The sequence below is a fragment of the Danio aesculapii genome, chromosome 3, assembly GCF_903798145.1.
Source record: "Danio aesculapii chromosome 3, fDanAes4.1, whole genome shotgun sequence".
Lineage (NCBI taxonomy): Eukaryota > Metazoa > Chordata > Actinopteri > Cypriniformes > Danionidae > Danio > Danio aesculapii.
Window position 1 is genome coordinate 50473595 of NC_079437.1, and position 21677 is coordinate 50495271.

At 38.5% G+C, this 21677-nt stretch overlaps 1 protein-coding gene across 1 annotated transcript in view; it reads right to left on the bottom strand.

Annotated features, from left to right (window-relative positions):
* Positions 1–21677, bottom strand: part of LOC130221640 (potassium channel subfamily T member 2) — a 231886-nt gene that overhangs the window by 195111 nt on the left and 15098 nt on the right. The gene's annotated exons all lie outside the window — the stretch shown is intronic.

The window sequence follows — 21677 nt, forward strand, 5'->3', positions numbered from 1 at the left end:
AGATGATGACAAAATTCTCATCCCTTTAACAGTGTACATGCTGCTTATTTTTATACAGAGAAGGCATACGGGTAAAGAGCCCTGTAAAGATACAGTATTTTAAAGGGGTGATCCAAATCGGATTAGATCAAATTTAACAGGAAGGGAGGATAGTACATTTCCATACATACAAACACAAGCTTTTTGTCAGGAATGCCTGTGCGATCACTTCTCCATCAATGTAGAAAAGTGATGTAAAATTATAATTTTTGTAATTAAAAAAAAAAAATCGCATACTGAACTCCGGGAAAACTCCCGATCATAGATATTTGTGTATATGTGTATATCTCTGGCTTTGGATGGCCACAGTCCTCCACTGCAGCTTGGTCCCGCATTCATTTCAAAGGAGCGCTACCCTGTACTAAAATGGTGGCTCTATTGATGCATTCCTTCCAATAGACAACAACAGGGCAGGCGACATCTAATGTATATATCTATGGTGAGGATGTAAATAAGGATCTAAACAATGGGAAATGCTGTTTGGCACCGCAAACAATTTAGCTACAAATTCATATTTATCCATCAAACCGCTGTAAATACCCACAGTCATCACCAGTGCTGCAGTGTCTCTTTATGCGGATGCTTTCTGTGTGTTCTACATCTCAAATAACAAACTCGCAAAAGATACGAGAATGCTTTATATTACTTACACATGCTTATAACCCAAATATAAATGAAAGACAATTGTCAGATTTTATTTTAGATAGCAGGCGTGAGGTTTAGCTGTGTGCTCTTCATTTTTCAGTCGCTGCTCCTCCTGGACTGTTTACACGTCGCAAAACCGCATGCTTGTAAGGGTGTGACGTGGTGATGTGGAGCCGAATCACAGCACATTATGTTATCTGACCAATCATAGCCTCTTGAGGGCAGGCCCTTCAGAGGAACTACAAAATATATGACATTTTCATGTTAGCTGAGTAGCTGTATATAATCAAAGTAAGATATATGAAAAAATAATGTAATACTCTACAAGTGAAACATCACACATTTCTTTGCATCTTATAAACACAACTAAGCCTTAAAAATACACTCTGGACTACCCCTTTAAAGGTTGTTAATTTTCTTTTGAGAGGTCTTCTAAAATAGGTCAGAAACCACTTTTCTTATTTATTTATTACTGAAAACTGACTACTTCCCCAACCTTGTTTATGTCTTCTTAATGATGATACAGAATTATGTGCAAGTTAAACTAAAAAAGAATGCTGTTTGCAGATTTTACTGCTCCAAAAACGTGTCCATAGACATACTGGATTATAGTGAAAAATAGTGACGTGTGTGTACAACAGTATGAATTAATTCATTAGGCCAAACCTGTAACCATCAATGTGACTTTTTTCCACCACTTTACTAAATGCACTCCAACAAAATGGTAAGGTTTATAAAGGAATGAATGTGTAATGTAATCCTCCTACTTTATTTTTGTTAGTATCTTGAGTATACTCTTAAGACAAAACACCAGTTCTGTTTTATTGTGTCTGCTTATGTGACACTTCTTCATTATCATGAGAGTTTAATCTCCTATTATACTTTTTTTTAAGCGCACACGACTTTATTATATCTTTTTAGCATATTGCTGTGCTCCATTTGCCAAAAACAGACAAGATTATATATAAGAAACACAAGTTCACATAAATGCAGTCGGTTATGTCTAAATGTAAATAACATTTAATGGAAATAAATCCCATATTTATATTAAAGGTGCAGTATGTAAGTTAGACACAGAGTGGTTGAACTAGGTATTGCACACCTGGTTCAAAACATATGCAAGTGCAGGTTGCCAGATTGACGACACCAACAGCAGTGTTGCTGTAAATTCTGATTTGAGGCTGATTTGTTCTAAATAAAAGCAATGGAACGTGATATAAGGAATTTTTTCCATTTTAAAATGAGTTTTTGTTTTAACCAACACCTGAAATTTATATTTTAGAAATAGCTTCTATTTCTTGCAGCTCAACAACAGTAAACTGACAACGATCACCTCAAGTACACCTCAACTTTAGAACTGTGATTCAGTCCAAGCCAACACATATCAGTGATTCAGCATGTATATTTAATAATGTTAAAAATGTTTAATATGTATTAATTAGATTATAAACCTTACAATTTTGTTGTAGTGCAGTACGTGCACTATTCTATGTTTCTGAATGGCTGTTTTTAAATTGCTGTTGTGTTTCGTCTGGTGCAAACAGCCAAATTGCTTATCATGGCAGATCTCGACACGTACCATGTTGTTAGAACACGGGGTTACAATGTAACCTGATTACGCAGCTCAACTAATGTTTAGATTCATAACATTTAAATTATTTGATAATTAATAACCACCTCATGTGGAAATCTGAATCTGCGTCTCATTTCAGAGGCTGGTGCTGTCCACCGGAGGTTGCATTTTGGTCGTGGACTCACACTTTGAGAGCCTTCATGACTCAATGAATGAAATACACTGTTTTCCACCAAGGAAACCTGAGGTGCTGAAATATAATTGGCTACTGGCATTGGGTGGGTTAAAGGGACTAAAACAAAGATAGATGTTCTGGCACGTAACGCACATTTTCAAAGCAGAATATTTGACTTTAGAATTGTTTTTTAGATATTAACCTGTTCCTGAAATATCTGCAAACATATTTTGGTCATTTTTATGCTTTAGAAGGGTCAAAAACTTACATACAGCACCTTTAAATCTGGCTACAAAAATGAGTATTATACAGTACTGACTGAAGCCTGTGCTGTTATTGTGAATCAAACTACAAATTCAAAATAGAAAATAACTTACTGCTTTTGAAAGAATAATATTAGTAGCTTAATAAGTATACATTAACTGAACACATGCAGATGTGTTGTTAAATTGTTCAAATGTCTAAATAAATTTCTAAGCTGATCATTTAGGTTATAAACCTTTTAGGTCAAAGGGGTAAGCCTGGGAATCCCTGCCTTTTTATGTTCATTCATTTTCCTTCAGCTTAGTCCCTTTATTCATCAGGGGTCACAGCAGAATGAACTTCCAACTTATCCAGCATACTTAACCATACACATACCCTATGGCCAATGTAGTTTATTCAATTCACCTATAGCGCATGTCCTTGGACTGTAAGGGAAATCAGAGCACCTAGAGGAAACCTACGCAAACACGGAGAAAACAAAACTCAACACAGAAATGCCAACTGACCCATCCGGGACTCAAACCAGCAACCTTCTTGCCGTGAGGCGGCAGTGCTTTCCATTAAGCCACCATGTCGCCCCATTTTTATGTAAATACTGAATATAAATGTGTATCCTTCTCCACTGTATTGGTTTAGCAGATATTTGTAATAAAAGACAAGCCTAGTCTACAAAGATTTATGAAGCAACCTTAACACTACCCAGCACTTGATCAAGTACATGCCTGCGTCTCTATTCCTGTCATTTGTTTGTCATTTTGGTAGTAACATTCTGGCCAGTTAATATGATGGATTTGAGTCTGTTTGTGCCTTGAGGGGAAGGAGTGAATGCAGAGAGCACATGTCTGGAAATGAGCTATACAATGACAAAAACAAATATGCCACAGAAGGGCAATTTTACTTTGGAGATCTGCAAATAATCAGGCCTCCGAACATCAATCAAAACCTGCTTTATTTATACCGAATTAAAATGCGTTCACTGCCTGCATTTGAGGCAGTTCATATTTTATCTGTCCATTCTTTTCCTACTCGCAATTTCTAATTAAGTGTCAATTCCGGCATCTACTAAAGAGATGACTAATTCTGGCATGCCACACAGTGACTTCACAATGAACTCCGGCACAATGAACGCTGATGAGGATCAGAAAGAAATGTTTCCCTTGAGTGAAAAGATACAGTGTATACACACATATTTCTGAAGGACAAGCGCACAAAAACAGCTCTCTAATAACACAGGAAAAATTACATTCATAGAAACCGAGAAGAAAAGCTCTCTCAACCACAACAGAAAGCAAAAAAAATTGCACACCTCCTTGGCTCCACATCTAAAGAAAGATTTGTGAGTAGCCTACTTCATCCAGCCAGAAAGAGGTTGAGGCAACCTGACCCTGCCCTACTGTATACACACCGACATTTTTCAACACTTTTGAAGAGGGATGTTCAGGAGAAAACACTATTTGAGACTGCTGAAGGGAATGTCCCTAGGAAACACATTTCCTTTATTCTGTAAATAGTTCTGTCAGGTTCCTACCTGAGAATGAGCTGATGTGATGAATATTCCTTTGAGAGGATTGAGAATGAAAAACAACAGCATTAAAATAGCATCTGTCTGACAGTAGATGTATGCCAGTAACTCTGGCGTAGGGATAGCACTGGAGCAAAAAGCTTACAGAAGGGAAATGGAGTATGCATCTGTGACAGCTGCGTGCGATGCGAACATTAGCATGTCCGTTACTGACAAGCGAGAAGGATAGCACTTAATGTGTACAACTTAAATGACAGTTAACACCATGGTATACTTCAAACTAAGTTGTTTTTTGTTCTTCATTTGAGGTCAAAAGAAAAGGCTGTGTGATGGTATACTGATTTAGAACATTCTAACACCTCACTGGAGGCACCAGATGTCAACATGATGTCATATTGTTGTTGTACACTAATGTACCCCAACGTCATGAGGGTGCTGGATTTTGTTTGGAAATGAAAATAAAGTTGGCTTCAGAACCCCTACGTCAGGCCGACGTCAATGTCCAATATCCAACCTAAATTGGACCAAATATCAACGTCTAATCATGTTACACCTTGACATTGTGTGGAGGTTACCCCTATGATATCTATCAGACGTCGGATTTTGGTCAGTTTCCTACACAACCTAAAATCAACCAAATATTAATGCAATTTGATGTCATTATTGGATGTCAAAATAACAATATCCTAAGAGGCTGGCTAGACATTGAATTTGTCATCTGTTTCATAACTTAAATCTAACCTAATATTAACGTCTTATGATGTTGTGTGCCTGCTGGGCTCTGTTTTGAAGTAGGTGGGGTTGTAAATATGTCACGCTGCTCATGGGAAGCACCTAAACACAATGATGGTGGCTGGGAGGAAAGGAGGTTTAGTAATGGCCAGATTCCACTGAGTGGTACTGTACTGTACAATTTTATGGCCATTTCCACTGTCAAAGGTACTAAAAAGTGAACCATACCGTACCATTTTTTGGGTACCCTTTCAAAAGGGTGTCTAGCACAACAAAAGGGTACCAAAAGGCTGAGCAAGACGCGCAGTTGAACACTATTGGTTTACAGAGATACGTCACTCGCTCGTGCACAAGCCAGGGGAATGAAAACAAAAAAACCACTACTTTTAAATACACAGCCACAACATTAAATCGTAATACTACATACCTATAATAACGAGCCATGGTCAACCAGAGCTTAAACAAACCTTGTCGTCGTCTTGATGAACAGCCACAAAGTCAAGAAGAAGAGCAGAATCTACCCTGTGCCCAGAAGTTGTTTACAAGGCCATCTAAAGCGCGAGCGGTTTCGCTTTCTCATGTGCGACTTGCCGCATGTCTATATTTGAAATAAAGAACGTCTTCAGCTGATGATAATAACATGCACATGACTATTGAAATACTTCTGATGTCTTTTCAGAAACAGACAAATGCGAGAGTGACGCGCAAAAAAACAATAAAGGAAGTCAGAAAAAAAAAGAAGCAAATGATACTTTTAGCAACCTAAAACATGAACAAACTGCATTGTTTAATTATTATCATACTGTTATAAATTCGGAATGACGGAATTACTTTCTAACAAGAGGTTACAAGTGCTGGTAAAGATTAAAGATACAGATGAGAGGTTTGCACAGACTAAGCTATATGTTGCATGTGTTTTTGATCCAAAATAAGGACTAAATGTATGCTGTGTTTAGTTTTTCTTGGTAACATAGAAGACTGTAAGGGTCTGTATGTGTTCATATTTGTTGCATTTATTTAATATAATTGCAAACGTTACAGTAGGCTACTTCTCTGATCATTGATCTGCAGTTATAATCAAATCATGTTCTTAGAAAGGTTAGTAATGAACATTTATACACAAGTATTTATGTGTATAAAGCATTGGTTTTGTGAGAAGTGCTTCTCATATGATATGTGAGCAACCCGTACAGCTTTACTTTGACATTTCCTCGAGCGAGAATGACATCGACTGCAACTTTCTGTCGTACACCACGCCACCAAAAGAGTACCATTGGTACCCATTTCACAGTGGAAACGCAAGTCTGATAAAGGTGACCGATACAGAGCCGTAATGTATTGTACCACTAAGTGGAAACGGGCGATAAACATCTGGAACTGCCACTGTGGAGGCATTATATCTTGTACATTACAACAAATGGTGGTGCCAGTTTTCACTGAAATTATAGAAAAGATATGGTGTGGCTTCTCTGCGAGTGATCGTACAGGTGCAGACACATTGGTACCAGCTTTGCTACAGTGTATTCATGTGGCTAGTGTTGTTGTTTTGGATGTTGTTCTCCTGTCTGACTCCTGTGGAATAAGAAACAAATTGGGGGGCGAAATCGCACCTCAAAAAAGGAAGAGTTCCAGATCACATTCACTGACAGCATAATTGCCATGGACCAATAGTAGCTTAAAGGTATTTAGAAGTCAAAACAAACTCTCCCAAAAGTCCACTTTGGTGAGCTGTTTCGACTGCCAAAACAAACAAACAAAACAAACATTACATTTGTAGTACACCATGACCTTTATTTATGCTTTTGTGTTTACTGTTAAGCCCAGCGTATGCTTAGTATTGCAACGGATGCCAGCAATTAAAAGGTGTATGGCAAAACCTCACTCTCCTGATCTGAAGAGGTGCATTAGCGACAAATGCGATAGACTGGTCCCATGGTAGAATTGCCAATTCAGATCCTGCTCAGTACAGCTTAATATTGAACCAGAGGGAGTTAGATTGGTGCCATGAGCCAGATGAGTGTACACTTTATGGTGTTGGTATGTGTAATGCGGACCTGCTAGTAGAGCTGTGTGGGTAATCCCCTGATTTAAAAAAAGATGCATTAAATGCAACAAATGCTATAGACTGCCTTTTTGTTGTACACCCACCTTCCATGGCATAATCAGCAATTAAGATCCTTCTAAGTACAGCTTAATGTTGAACCTGAGGGGGTTGTTTTGGTGCTGTGTCCAAGAAAGGTGTGAATTTTAAGGTGAGCATTATAACAGATAAGATTTATAAGTATAGTATAGTTAGTAAGATCTGTGCAGGTAAACCTCACTCCCCTGATCTGACATTCTGACACAAACGGCTATACTCTTTAGTGCCCTTGTTAGTGTGAGTGAGTCCCATGTTGGCATCGCTGGTTTGAATTCCACTTGGAACAGATCAATGCAGAATCCGAAGAGTTACAGTTTACCATGGTAAGTGTGCATTGTTGATTACACATATTTCCATAGTACAGTCCAGTCTTGATAGCATTTCTAGATAGTCTTTACATAACTAGATTTTTTTTCTATTACCCAAAAGTTATGAGTGACAAAAATGTCTTTGTATTCATTTAAAACTCTCGCTCTTATTGTTTTTGCTGTTATCAGTACCTTGTTTTCGTTATTGTTCTGAATCCTCTGTTTCTTTTCCGGCTATAAACAACAGCTTGATTTAGCATTGAGATGTTGTGAAGAAACTAAGCAGTTGAATATCATATAGACATTGGAGGTGCAGTCACGAATATTAGGCAGCACTAAGTACTTGTGCATTCTATTCTGATAATAATATTCCAGCCACAGGAACACTTTAAATTCCAAAATAAATGTTGGGCTTTAGTTTCTGCCCAAAGTGCTCTCTTAGTAGACTTTCTGTAATCTTTCATCCAGGACTAAAAGGTTATTAGAAAATTATAGGTAGTTTGGGGTTTGAGCTAAACGTAAGGTGTCCAAGTTGATCCAAGAAAGCCAAAGCTTATGCAGAGTTTTGATCCAGAGTTTAGTTTCACTGGGGTTGGAGTGGAATTATGCAGCAATGTGGTTCTCCTGGACCAACCTTGTACACCCTTGATTTAAACTATGCATGAGAGTGGTCCTCCAGGGCTGGATTTGAGGAACCCTACCATTAAGTGACTTATTTGCATTGTTGCAATTGCAGGGCCAGCTCATTCAAAATACAGGCAGAGATCTGAGTCTAGTCTGAATCAGAGACTAGATAGATATTCATGGAATGGTGATGTAATGTGTATATATACATCTAAAGTGCTTCACAATCATGAGGGAGGTTTCCCCACACCACCACCAGTGTGCAGCATCCACTTGGATGATGCAACGGCAACCACAGGACAACGGCACCAGTGTGCTCACCACACACTAGTTATAGGAAACAGCCAATTTGGTGGATGGAAATGATTGGGAGGCCATGATGTGTAAGGACCGATGGAGGGGACTTGGCCGGGACAATTTGACAAGTAAAGATATTCAAAAGCATCCACTGGATGTGCCCATTGACAAAAGATTGCAAAAACAATGATGATAGACCTGCTGTGTCTTATAGATCATTGCAACAGAACAGGCTAGTGATGGGAAGTTCGGATCATTTTACTGACTCTGACTTTGCATTTCATTCATTGAGATAAACTAATATTTTTTTCCAAGTCATTTTGTTCATTTCGTTCAATTTGCCAAAATATGAATAAAATTATATGAGTTGCTTCCAAATTCATTTACACCTAGCCCAAACGTTGATCACACTACAAACAAGTCATAACTAGAATGCAATGAGAAAGAGAAATAATCATACTTTGTTTCCTGTTTTTTTTTCTATGATTGTGTTTGCTCACCTCTTCTGACAGGTCTTTAAATTTGAGTGGTTCGTTCACATCCCACTGACAGTACCATATAAGCTTAACCAACGGACACAGTCTGAGCCGAAAGGAGCCATGATTAGTTCACCTTTCGAGACTTCTGGTTTTTGAGTCATTCATTCATCATGTGACTGCATGTAGAGAGATGACTCAAACCTAAAGACTCGAGAAATTAACGCATCAAATCTTTTTCTGGCTCTAAATGCATATGATTGGCTTCTGTCTTTCACATGATGAACGGAGAACTCAAACCAAGATCTTGAGAAATGAACGGATAAAATCTTTTTCCAGTGCTGACTGCATATGATTGCCTCAGTCTTTCACGTGATGAACAAACAACTCAGAAAAGACTCAAAAAATTTATTTTTACTCTACCTGCACAAATGTGCACAGGTGGGAATTAACAAATCACTCCCTGAGAGGACTCATTGTTCTCAAGTCATACAAAAGATTTGTTTAAAATAAACGAATCATTCAAGAACGACCCATCACTAGAACAGGCATATAGGTAGTCAAGCTGGGCATACAAAATTAGTCTATACCCCAAGGCATAAGGGTTCCATTTGGCACTTTCACTCAAGCTTTTGTCTTTTGATCCCAACATTTTTTAAACTAATGTTGACATTTCAGCCAACAAATAAAATGAAAGTCATCATTTACCCGCATACAAAAGAGCCTCTGACAGTAAGTAAACGTACCCAATAGCCATTTATTCTAGTGTTCCCTCTACTAATATAAGTAAAGTTGATTAAAAGACACTTCTATCTCCCACAATTCTTCCCTCATGTTTCTACTGAGAGTTTACATCCCTCATCAGATGTCTTCATTAATGTAGCTTATATCTAGTGGCTTACTGTAATTAAATTTAAGTGCGAATGACCCTAAGTGACAGGTTAATACAGATGCTGAGATCTAAAATGCCAGTGTAATTTGAAGAGATGTGCTCCAGTCTAGCCCCTACTTTTAATGTCCATTAACCTATTTAGAGTTCCATCTTCCATTATGTTCCCCCAGAGCTGCAGTACAGCCCTGAGCTCTGTCGGCATTAGCAAGGCGACGCCATCCCTTCTGCCTGCTCTGTAGCACTGTAAATCTCATATGGCCATATATTTGGCATTTCATCAAATGGAAATAAATGTCAGTCTATTACATGGCCTGTCATGAACTGCCATTAAAAGCAATTTTCAAATGGAAAATTGATGAAATATGATAAGCGTGTTATTCCTTAAAGCCAGTGCAGTGTCTCTGAGGTTGCAGAGGTCCTAATAAAATTCTGGAGGCCTATTGCACTAAAGTGATTTGGGAGCAGGGGTGATCCAATCATGAGTTGAGTGTGTTGGAAAGATCCTTGCAGTAAAGATACATGATGCTACACATGCATATGCAGGCACCTTGGGAAAATCTGTTTAGCTCACTCCAAGGCAAGTGACTGAGTCAAGGAGGGTATTCCCTGACAGGTATTACCATACACTGTCAGCATGTGGACCCTTTAGCCTCATCTCAGAATCTTAATTTATCCCCAGAGGACCCCGAAGAGTTGGCTCTGCTTGTAGGATTAATTAAATTTTGCCTTTTTTGAAATTAAGTCAGAGCTGGGGAGCTTGGTTTAATTTGGCAGGTCTACAGTCATGATACTATCACTCTCTGACAAGCTCGAGGCTCAAAGGTTTATTACAGCCCAAGTTAATTATACATAGCCTCTAATTAAAGTCAAATTAAAGGGGAAGTTCGACCAAAATATATAAAGGGCAGGATGGGATGTTATATGAAATGTGTGATGGTAAAAATGTAAATTTGGTTCATATAAATTATTCCCATGTTCCTAATGGTGGTTTTATTTTCTCTTGCTAAAGAGAGATAATGAAACAGAAATGTGAAAATAGAGAGCAGGATGTGACCCATGCATCTCAAAATGATGTTTGAGAGGAGTGTACACAGATCCTTGACATGGCTAATTCCTCATTGACAATCATATAACTATCCAATCAGCATTAGTACAAACCCCTATACATAATCATGTATGTCCTACAATTTTATCTCTTGATCTTCAGAATCCCTCCACCATACAATTTCCAAACTTTCAAATTAATTTACCTAAGGGGTGATCATTCTAGAGACTTTGCTCAGACCCCTCTCAAACTCTCACTTCTAACATGAGCTAAGGCCAGGACACAACAAGCCAACAGTCGGCTGTTGGGCTTAGTCGCTCAGGCTATTTGGTTTGATGTGTTCCCCAGGTCAGCTCTCGACTTGTCTTTGGATTGCGTTGACCCAATTCAACATGAAGAGTGTTTGGAACATTGGAAGTTGGACTGTTGGCTGAATAGAGTGCTCTAACTGATTTTTGAGCAACAAATCAAAGTGCAAGAAATTAAGTGACATAGCAAGTAAATAATTCAAGACAAGAATGACCACGCACATTCTTTTGGTAGTACCTAGAATAGCAAAATCCACTAAAGAAGGTTGGACCTTCTCATTTATGGCCCCTAAACTCTGGAATAGCCTTCCTGATAAAGTCTGAGGCTCAGACACATTCTCTTAATTCAAAACTAGATTAAAGACCTATCTTTTTAGTAAAGCATACACACAAAACAGCACATAACAGCTCGATGAATGAGTGTGCTCCATGCAGGTGAGTGGGCTTGACAAGCCACCTGTAGGACACACTCATTTTGTCTTAATGCACCAGACATTTTATTAGAAACATCCCGATGCTTTTACATGTTTTTTTATATAACTATTTCAATTTATTGCATTGATATTTAATATCTCTTGTTTAAATAGACTATGAACAGCAGCTACGCTAATTGTTTTCTTTGTTCTCTATTTCCATCTGAAGATACTCATCCCAAGAGATGATGCTGTGGGAATATAAATTTATATAATCTAGTTTCAAATGAACAATAACCTACATATAACTGAAAAGTTATATTCTTTGGTTTTTGATTACATCATTTTATTAAACAGCCCAGCTGTTTGACTGCAGATTAACCAACTTGACTCAATAAAGGAATTCTGCTTGTTTCGAGTCTCCTGGACTGGGTTCTCTTCTATATTCAATCATTTATTTTTTTACAACAATGCCAAACATAGAGCACTTCTAGAGGTCTCCATAACCCTGGGCCAAGCCGTATCCTGAGCAAATGCTGTGGTGGTCATGGAGGAATGAAGAGCATGAGACTGATTCCTGGAAGACCTAGTGACAGACGAGTCTCTGCATTGATCCCGTGGGCCAGCCTAAAAACACGCCGGTGCTTACTCACACCTGCAGCTTCTCCAAGATGGACCACCAGCGTTCTCCAGCCTCCGGTGCCTTGACTGCAGCTCTGAACAGGAAGTTTGGCCAAAGAAAAAATGGTCGTGCCCAACTGGGTCTGGTTTCTCTCGAGTGTTTTTTCCTTCACTTTTGTGAATTGGTGAAGTTTTGTTCCTTGCCACTGTCGCCACTGGCTTGCTTGATTTGGGACTTGTGAAGCTCTTCAGTGCTTGGACTTTCAGCAGTGAAAATTAAACCACACTGAACTGAACTAAATTGACTTTTAACACATTTTCAATTTACTAGAACTTCTATTTTAAGTTGCTTTGACACAATCTACATTATAAAACTGCTATAGAAATAAAGATGAATTGAATTGGTCCAGACGTGATCCAACACGAGGTGACAACACAGTTGAGTTTCATTGGTGGTAGTTGTTCGGTGTTGTGATGTGTCCTGGGCAATTAGAGTGTCCTTCCGAGCTTAGACCCCTCTCCAGTATGCCAAATACACCTAAAGTTTGTAAGTGAGAACTCATGAATCTTAGATCAAATATAGTCCTGTTTATATGCGACCTTCATTTATTAATTTTACTTTGATTTAGTCTCTGATTTATCTGAGATCCGACATATGGAGATGCCCTTCCAGCCACAACCCAGTACTGGGAAACACCCATAAAATCTTGCACTCACACACACACTCATACAGTGCGGCTAGTACATCCAGTTTACCCAATTCACAAATAGCACATGTTATTGGACTGTGGGGGAAACTGGACCACCTAGAGGAAACCCACACCAACATGGGGAGACCATGCAAACTCCACACAGAAATGCCAACTGGCCCAGCTTTGACTCGAACCAGTGACCTTTTTCCTGTGAGGAGACAGCGCTAACCACTGAGCCACTGTGCCAACTTATATGCAACCTTTTTAAGTTAAAGCCTTGGTTTTATTACTTATTGCCATGATGCCATGTTTGTCTGCCATTCCACTGAATTCTAAAAACAATTTCAGCTTCATTTAAAGTGTTTTCAGACTGTTTACACAACAAGTGGCTTGTTGAACTAATCCAGAGATTTCCCCCTCTGAGCAGTATAAGCTAGTTTATCAAGGTCGATGCTAGACAAGCAGCTTAAAGTGAAATAATGGGCCTGCCGGGGGAAGTCTGTGAAGTGGGAGACGCAGCGGCAAAGTCAATAAATGATTTGGCCTGTAAGACTGAAGGCTGTTATTTGTATGGTAATACCGAGTCGAGTAGCGTGGCTGGGCTGCGGGCCAATGCAGTCCCAGGCTCCAGGTTTAGACGAATGGAGCCGCAGGAGAAGCACGTTCTGCAAAGAGGTGTGTGAGGGAGAATGATGGATGAGGGTGTGTGGAACTGTATTGGTGTACAAGGCAGGACATTCCTTTGAGGCCAGAGATGTTGATTTTATCATTTCGTATGTGATTGGATGGTGTTTCTACCGGGGCATGACTCAATTAGAGTAAATCAGAGATAAAGAGCGCTAGTCTTGTTCTCTCTCAGTCTTAATGCTCGGAGCTTTATTTTAAGTCCACTTCAAAGCAAAAGGCCAGACTGTTCCTTTCAGTCTGCGAGAACTGTGGCATCAACCCACACCAGATCTGAAATGCTACAGCTAGTCATGTAATATTTCTGAGTCACAGGTTACTGTCAGAAACAGAAATGCTCTTGGTTTAATAGACTGGTGAGACGGTTTAATTTGGTCCTCAGACTATGAACTTGACTCTGTTCAGTGTCAGAACAGCTCGCTAAGATTTATTATTGTTTGCATCATGGTCATACTTGCTAAAGTGAACAAATGCAGTTTTTATAATAGCATGCTAGTAATTCCACTTTTATTTTTCATAATGTAGCTTTTCCTGAAACAAACTACTTTTCCAACAAGATGATCAAATTGGTTTCAGCATCGTGCCTATGCTTCATTGGCAATTTTATTGATCACTAAGACAGAACTGACTTGGATTGAAGTTACTTCGATTAAAAAAATAGCTTAGAAGTACAGTAGCTAAGCTAGCTTTTAGCTCAGCTTGCTACATTTCCTAAGGGTTAGCTTTTAGTGTAAAGCTACATTTTAAGTAGAGTTACTAATAACTTAGCTCACTACATTTTCCAAGTAGCTTGCTCAACACTGTCAGCATCTTAAATCATTCTGCCATTATCAGTTATGACACAACTGTGGAGTTTTTCTTTTTTATTTCAGCAAATAGGATTGTAAAAATATTATTTGTTGTTCTCTCCCATTCATTGAGCTCTAAGTTGGCCCAACTTTGACGACTTCTACTGCTATGAAACCTGAAATGTGAAACAAACAAAAATAGTTTTTAAAATAAATAAGTTTTTTTAAGTAAAGTAAGGATCTCACACCTGTCAGTTGAGTGCATGCATACGTTATGAAATGCCACAAATTTCTAGCACAGTCTGATGTCATGGCCACTATTCAATGGGGTTTTAGCAGTTTATCCAAATTCATTCTTTCATTTTCCTTCAGCTTAGTCCCTTTATTCATCGGGAGTTGCCACAGCGGAATGAACCGCCAACTTTTACACAGTGGGAACCCTTCCAGCTACAACCCAGAACTGGGAAACATCCATACACACTCATTCACACACATACACTACAGCTAATTGAGCTTATTTTATTCACCTATACCGCATGTCTTTGAACTGTGGGGTAAACTGGAGCACCCTGAGGAAACCCACACCAACATGGGGAGAACATGCAAACTCCAGACAGAAATGCCAAGAGACCCAGCTGGGACTCGAACCAGTTTGCTGTGAGCAACCGTGTCGCCCCTTTATCCAAATTCTTACAAAAAATAAATAAATAAATAAGTAAAATAACGTAAAAAATAGTTATTGTTATGAGGACTCTTTAACAAGCACTTTTGGGCCAATTCTGGCTAAAATGTGCCACTTTCTCAGCAATGGTGAGCAGATAAGGGGGCAGAGCTGTCCCAACTCTGCAAAACCCTTCAGGCTGACTGACACATTTTTCTCTATAGGCTGGTCTCACCTCAAAGCTGTTATGTGCACAGCAGGTACACACTTTGTTTAGTTGTGTGTATCTGAATTTGGCCTAAGTACTTTTCGTTTTGACAGGTCTGCTCTCGATGTTTCTACTGTACCTACGGCATGAGTTCTTTTTGACAGGTCTGCTTTCCATTAAGTTGTGCATATTTACCTTCAGCCTGAGTTTGTACTGTTACAGAAGGGCACTATCAGAATGAAGGAACCCAGACAATATAATATAAATAAATAAAACAAGTTTGGGCCAGAGGTGGGCCAAATAGATTTTACTAAATGGTATTATTTAGTGTCATTCTAATGATGGGTTCTTACCAAATGCCATTCTAGTTTACTCCTGGGATGTTTTTCCTCTTACGCAAGATTTTCACTTGAGTTCCATTATTAGAACTTGAGTGGTAGACATTATTGAGGTGAATTCCATGTGTGCAAGTTCCATGTCATTTACAATTCCCTTCTATTTGCATGTTTTCATTGACATTGTATGTACTTTTTGTGCAAATACCTATTTTTACGTTTGGTGTAATCCCAGCATAAAACACTGTAATAAATTTCTATTTTATAGATTAAAATATTGTTAAATATGTACTTTAGTTTTGTAAAGGGGACTCCAAAATTGGCCTAAAAACGTCCTTTGTTTGTCACAACAAAGGTAAATCTGGCAATGAGTATGTGTAAACTGAACACAATCAAACATCATTCATTCATTTTACCTCGGCTTAGTCCCTTATACTGTATATCAGGATATTTATCACCATAGCGGAATGGACCGCCAACTATTCCAACATATGTTTTATGCAGCGGATGCCCTTCCATCAGCAACCCAGTACTTGGAAGCACCCACTCTCACACTCATACATTACGGACAGCTTAGTTTATTCAATTCACTTGAACCACATGTCTTTGGACTGTGGGGGAAACTGGAGCAAACTCCACACAGAAATGCCAACTGATCCAGCCGGGACTCGAACCAGTGACCTTCTTGCTGTGAGGTAACAGTGCTAAACACTGACCCTCTGTGCCGCCTACCAAAATCAAGCAAAGTCTTTCAATATAATCTGAAGTCTGTTTTCACTGTATTGTCCATATGATAAATGCAGTCGAACATTTTGTAACAACCCTTTGTCAGAAACACTTAGCATCATTTAAATGTGGTCTACATATTACCAAACTAATCAATTCAACTAACAAAATGACTTGCTAGTGTTATGTTTAAACTCCAAAGCCTTCACAGTGTATCATATTCATAACATTTCATGATACAATAGTCTCGTACTCATCCGCAGATGTCTTGGCTAAGCTCCGAATATCCGCTGACCCTAAAGCCGCCCTCAGTATGGGAGTGTGTGCGGTCTGACATTTGGCATTGGAGTGCTTTAAATCCCTTTTATTGAAACTTCTAATTTGAATGCTTTTCATATTTGATATAGTTTTGAAAGAACTTCAAAGGTCATGTTAATTTCCAGTGGGTGGGTTTCTGCAGACATTGAATGAGTTGCCCCAACAATAATTTGAGCTGTGAATGGTGTATCCCTAAAATGAACACTACATAGGCCTCATATAATAACAACAACAAAGCAAACAACTCTGAAAGACGTCAAAGCAAATTAAATTTATATGCTGTCAATTATGCTGGTTTTCCATAATCTTCCAGCTGGAGGAGATGAGGCTGGTCTGGAAATCCTGCGTCTGCTGCCCAGAACCTCAGTGTGAGCTCTGGAAAAGTCATGACGACTCAACATGCTGCCATAAACAAAACAAATGCACTTTTAGTCGAGTATTATGCTAATTGCAACTGGGAATCCATAGAAGTCATTAAAGCCACAGTCCTGTTTATCTTTTGAAATAATTGATTTACTCTTTTTATTGTCAAACCAGCAAGCTTTCGATTTAACAGACATGGTTTAGAGGAAATTGCAGATGCAATTTCTGAAAAACCACAGCTCAGATGATGGCTCTTGAGTCTCCGTTGATGGCAGTGGGAGTTTTTTGTACAGTATAGGGTCTGACTATAGGGTAATGTGAAGAGGCACTCAAGTAATCTGAACAAACACACACAGAAGGACGCAGCAGGGGAGTTCAAAAGAGTTCAAAACAAAAGTTCAAAACACAAGTGTTTTCAGCAAGAATCAAGAGGATAGAAGTGGTTTACAGAGAGCCGTCACATCATATATTGCGTAGGTTTACTGTGTGTATGTGTGTGCACTAGAGACTTGTGTGGGAGATTAATAGAAGTGAGAGGTGTGAGACATGTAGGACAAGCTTTGGCTGAGTTGGCCGCTGAATTAACCTGTCTGTCACTATTAATCGGTGCTGGGCCTTTTCTTGCACTTCATTCCCCACAACCTAATGCCTTCTGCTCAGAGCTAATCAAGTCTCCATGACACAACGTTTGTCAGGTGTTTTCTTCAAACACCGACTTGCTTCTCCCTAAAGTCTCTGTACCTTCTGGCACTTTTAGAGGAGTAAATGATTGTGGCAAAGATCCATTTCCTATCAGAACACAGATGGGACACTTCAGTGTCACTGAAATCTGAGTTAATTACATTATGCCAATTATATGTTTATAGCTATTGTGGTCTGATACCCCTTCTCTACTAAGGAAGTTCGAGTACTAGTTAGAAGCCAGAGGCTAATTCCAAATCAGTTCTTGGTCCTTAAACACCCAAAGGACCAGCACTGAAACAGGACAAGTGGTTTAAAACATTGCTATGTTAAAAGTTAGTACTGCTTGCGTCAGGGACTAAGGGTGGGTCTTCTGTAACCAATTTCCAAAGTTCACACTTTGCTGATGATTGATTATAAAGCATTTGGGATGTTGTCCCAGGAGAGAGCCCTAAGCTCAAAAGATTCTCCCTCCCATTTGAAGGGAAGTTTGAGCTCAGGTTGGTCTCAAGAACTCCCCTGGTTTAGTTATGGCTTATGACAGATTATAGGGATTGCTTTCAAGAGATAAACTGCTGACTGAAGGCACAGATAGAATCCTGACTATCTGGTTTTAGAGGTGTTTTGGACATTGCCAGGCTTGTTTCCAGTCATTTTCAGCCTGGTCTTAGCTGGTCAGGCAGGAAAATGATCAGCTAAAACCAGCTTGACCAGCCTTGTTCAAGCTGGACATAGCTGGTTTTGGCTGGGCTCCCAGCCTGGCTTGACCAGTCAAGCTGGTTTTAGCTGGTCAGGCTGGTAGTTGACCAGCTAAAACCACCAAAGATCTTAACCACTGAGCCACCATTCTGCCCTATCTAGGAAAAGTGTCGAGGAGTAGCAGTGGAAGGGGGATTCATCAAGACGAAGATAACTGAGGTAAAAAACTGGTTATTTATAGTGTGTTTGGACTTATCTGATTGGTAAATCAAGAGTTAGCTAATGCGGGACTAAATTATTAGCTCGGGATCCTCTCAGAATTAGTTTAGAAATACTTCTAAATACTTTTAGTAAAAACTTTACGAGATGAACAGAAATTCTTTTGAATGCTATATTTGAAATTGCAACTGAACACATTATTACTTTTAATCTCTGTCATTCAAATTAAGGCACACTGCATGGACACATTATGCTGTCCGTGTCACGTAATGCTTCACATTGCAGTGAGCAGTATGTATCTTTTTTTGGCATCCATTAACAAATTGAATGCATTCAGACCGGGAACAGAAGCACCATGTGATGGTTTATTCTATTTTTCTAGAGAATAAACTGAAAATGTAACTGTTTTCAATGGGATTATTCAGCCTGATCTCACAAGGAAATGTAACTATTTTATGTTTTGTCTGTTTAGTGGCTAATTCGTACGTATTCTTATGAGTTCAGTCATATAAAAATGTACCCCATCCCTAAACCCAACCGTCTTTGGGGAATGAGCAAATGGTACTAAATTGTGCGAATGAGATTGCACAAATTCATATGAATTAGCCACTAAATCAAAAAGTTACTAATGGCTGTGAGATCGTTTTGGATTAATATACACACAACCATGACAACATATGGTTTTTCTGAGTTCTTATTAAAATTTTCTTGATAATAAAGTATGTAATAACGTATTTGTCACAGTTTAGAATACTATAAAATATCTTGTGTGCCTTATTCTGTGTAAGACGACACATCATTTCACAAAAAGATTTATTTAAAACGCTTGACTGAAGTTTTCTAGTGAGTTCGGAGTAAAAACGCCATTATATGTGGTATATGCACATGCTTTCAGGTATGACATTAGCAGAATTTACTAGAAGGAGAAAAAGTGCACCCCTGCAAAATTATGCACCCTCGCTGAATTTACTTCCTGATTTCCTTTTCCCAACTACGACTCCTAATCCTAACCCTGCCCCACACCTAATCTTAAACCTACACTACTGGCAGTGGTGGATTTTTTATTTAGCAATTTTATGTATTTTAATAGTATAATTAACAGCACAATATAGCTCTTTAGTTTCTTTTTATTTTTTCATGTTTGGATAAAGCACTTTCTGACAACTTAAGTACATTTTTTGGTCTCTCTTTCTCTCTCTCTCTCTCTCTCTCTCTCTCGGAATGCAATTTTGATTGATATGTGTGACCATTTTTTTTATTCATGCAGCAAACATTATATTTTGTATATTTAAATGACTTAAAGATATATAACTGTGTTTATGTGTGATCTTTTGCTTTGGTACTGAATACTAATATCCTGGTAGGATGACAACGCTAGTTCCAACAATGTTTTTCATGAAACTGTGAACACGTTTGTTAATTGTGAAAGCCGTTAAGAAGTAGAATTTTTGTTTCCTTAATAACTTTCAGTGAACACTTTTCATAGAAGCATTTTTATTTCAGACTGAAGACCATTTTAATAATCTAAAGAACTCTTTTCCACTTTGATGAAAATGTTCAACGGGCATTTAAAGTACTTCATCGAATCATAAATGTAATTTTAGACTGTCCAATAACCCAGCAGGCACACAACATCATAAGTTGTTAATATTAGGTAAGATTTAGGTTGTGATGTCAGGTGACCAAAATTCAATGTCTAACCAGCGTCTAAGGACGTTGATATTTGGTTGATTTTAGGTTGTGTCGTAAAGTGACCAAAATCCAACATCTTAAATCAACATCATATTGATGTCATATACTGCCAATTTTTCGTCAGATATGGCAACAAACATCCAACGTCTGATAGACATTATAGTGGAAACGTTCACACAATGTCAAGCTGTAACATCATTAGACATTGATATTCGGTGAACATGTCAATTTGACGTCATGTTGACGCCCTGTGCCTGCTGGGAAGAACCAACATGAAACAGTCATGATGATTTTTTTGTTCATGGCAAGAAATGGCAAGCCATGGCACTAAAACCAAAATTTCTTTGCAGAATTGGGATCCCAAATTGGCTTCTTTTTTTCTTCTTCTTTTTTTAAGGCATGACTGGGTTCCTATTCTCCTCCTCCGCCACCTCCTCTTCTTTTGTTAGTACACATAAAAACCACAACTGCCAAAGTGCAATTCTTTTTGCTCTATTTGTTACAACTACCACATACTCTTGTTTATTGGACCACAATGTGATTTGTAATGCTAAGATTCCTGAAGTCACACATTAAAGCTCTACATACAAATCACTAAACGTGATTCAGTGCTTTAATATACTCACGCCAAAGATCTTTTTTTTTTTTTTTGCTTAGATTGCTTAGTAGTATAAAGAAGTTGGAAATACAATTAAGTTAAATATTGATATCCAGGTGTGCTCCTATAGGTTTTATGGACCCCTGGTTAGTTTTTACTCCAGACCCCAATTATCTAATCTTCTTGTGACATGTAGCAATGATCAAGATCAACAAACATTAGAATAACAGCATATTAAATGAAAAACACAAAAAACTAAATTTGTTCATTAAATTAACTGGAATTATGCATTTGTAACTACATAAAAAGTAATTATATACTGTTAATAGCATACAATTAAAATACATTTAAATGCACTACCAACCGCTTGCCAGAATTTATAATTATTGGTTTCTAGATGTTATCCATGTTTTAACATAACTACTGTTGTGATCAACAGTGATATAGCCTTTGCAGATCACTGGAAAACATTCCCTATCATTTTACCAAACTACATATCCCATCGTGTCCTGCAGTCACACAGCTGAACCACATCTTGACTGATTTCATGGACCATATATACGCTGCTCACACACGCATGCAATGCCGAGTCTTGTAACGCTGTTGTGATCATTATGAGGTGTTTTCCCTGTCTTGCCTAGCTGTGTTTTGAAACTTTGTTTGTTTATACTATTTTATATTGTTTGCCGCCTGTTGTGACCCCTTCACCTGTTACACCATTTAGTCCTTGGATCACCTTTGAGATTCTTGCCTGCATGACTACTCTATTAAACTGCATACTGGATCCAAGCCCTGCCATTGAAATAAAAGTCAACCCTGAGCGGAAAAAGCATGTTACGTCAGTTGCGTCTTTTTCATTCTTCAATCAAATGAAAGCAGAGATGGGACTTCTGTTGAGGTGCCTGCAGTGTTTGTGTTGTCAAGACGACTACGGAGAAC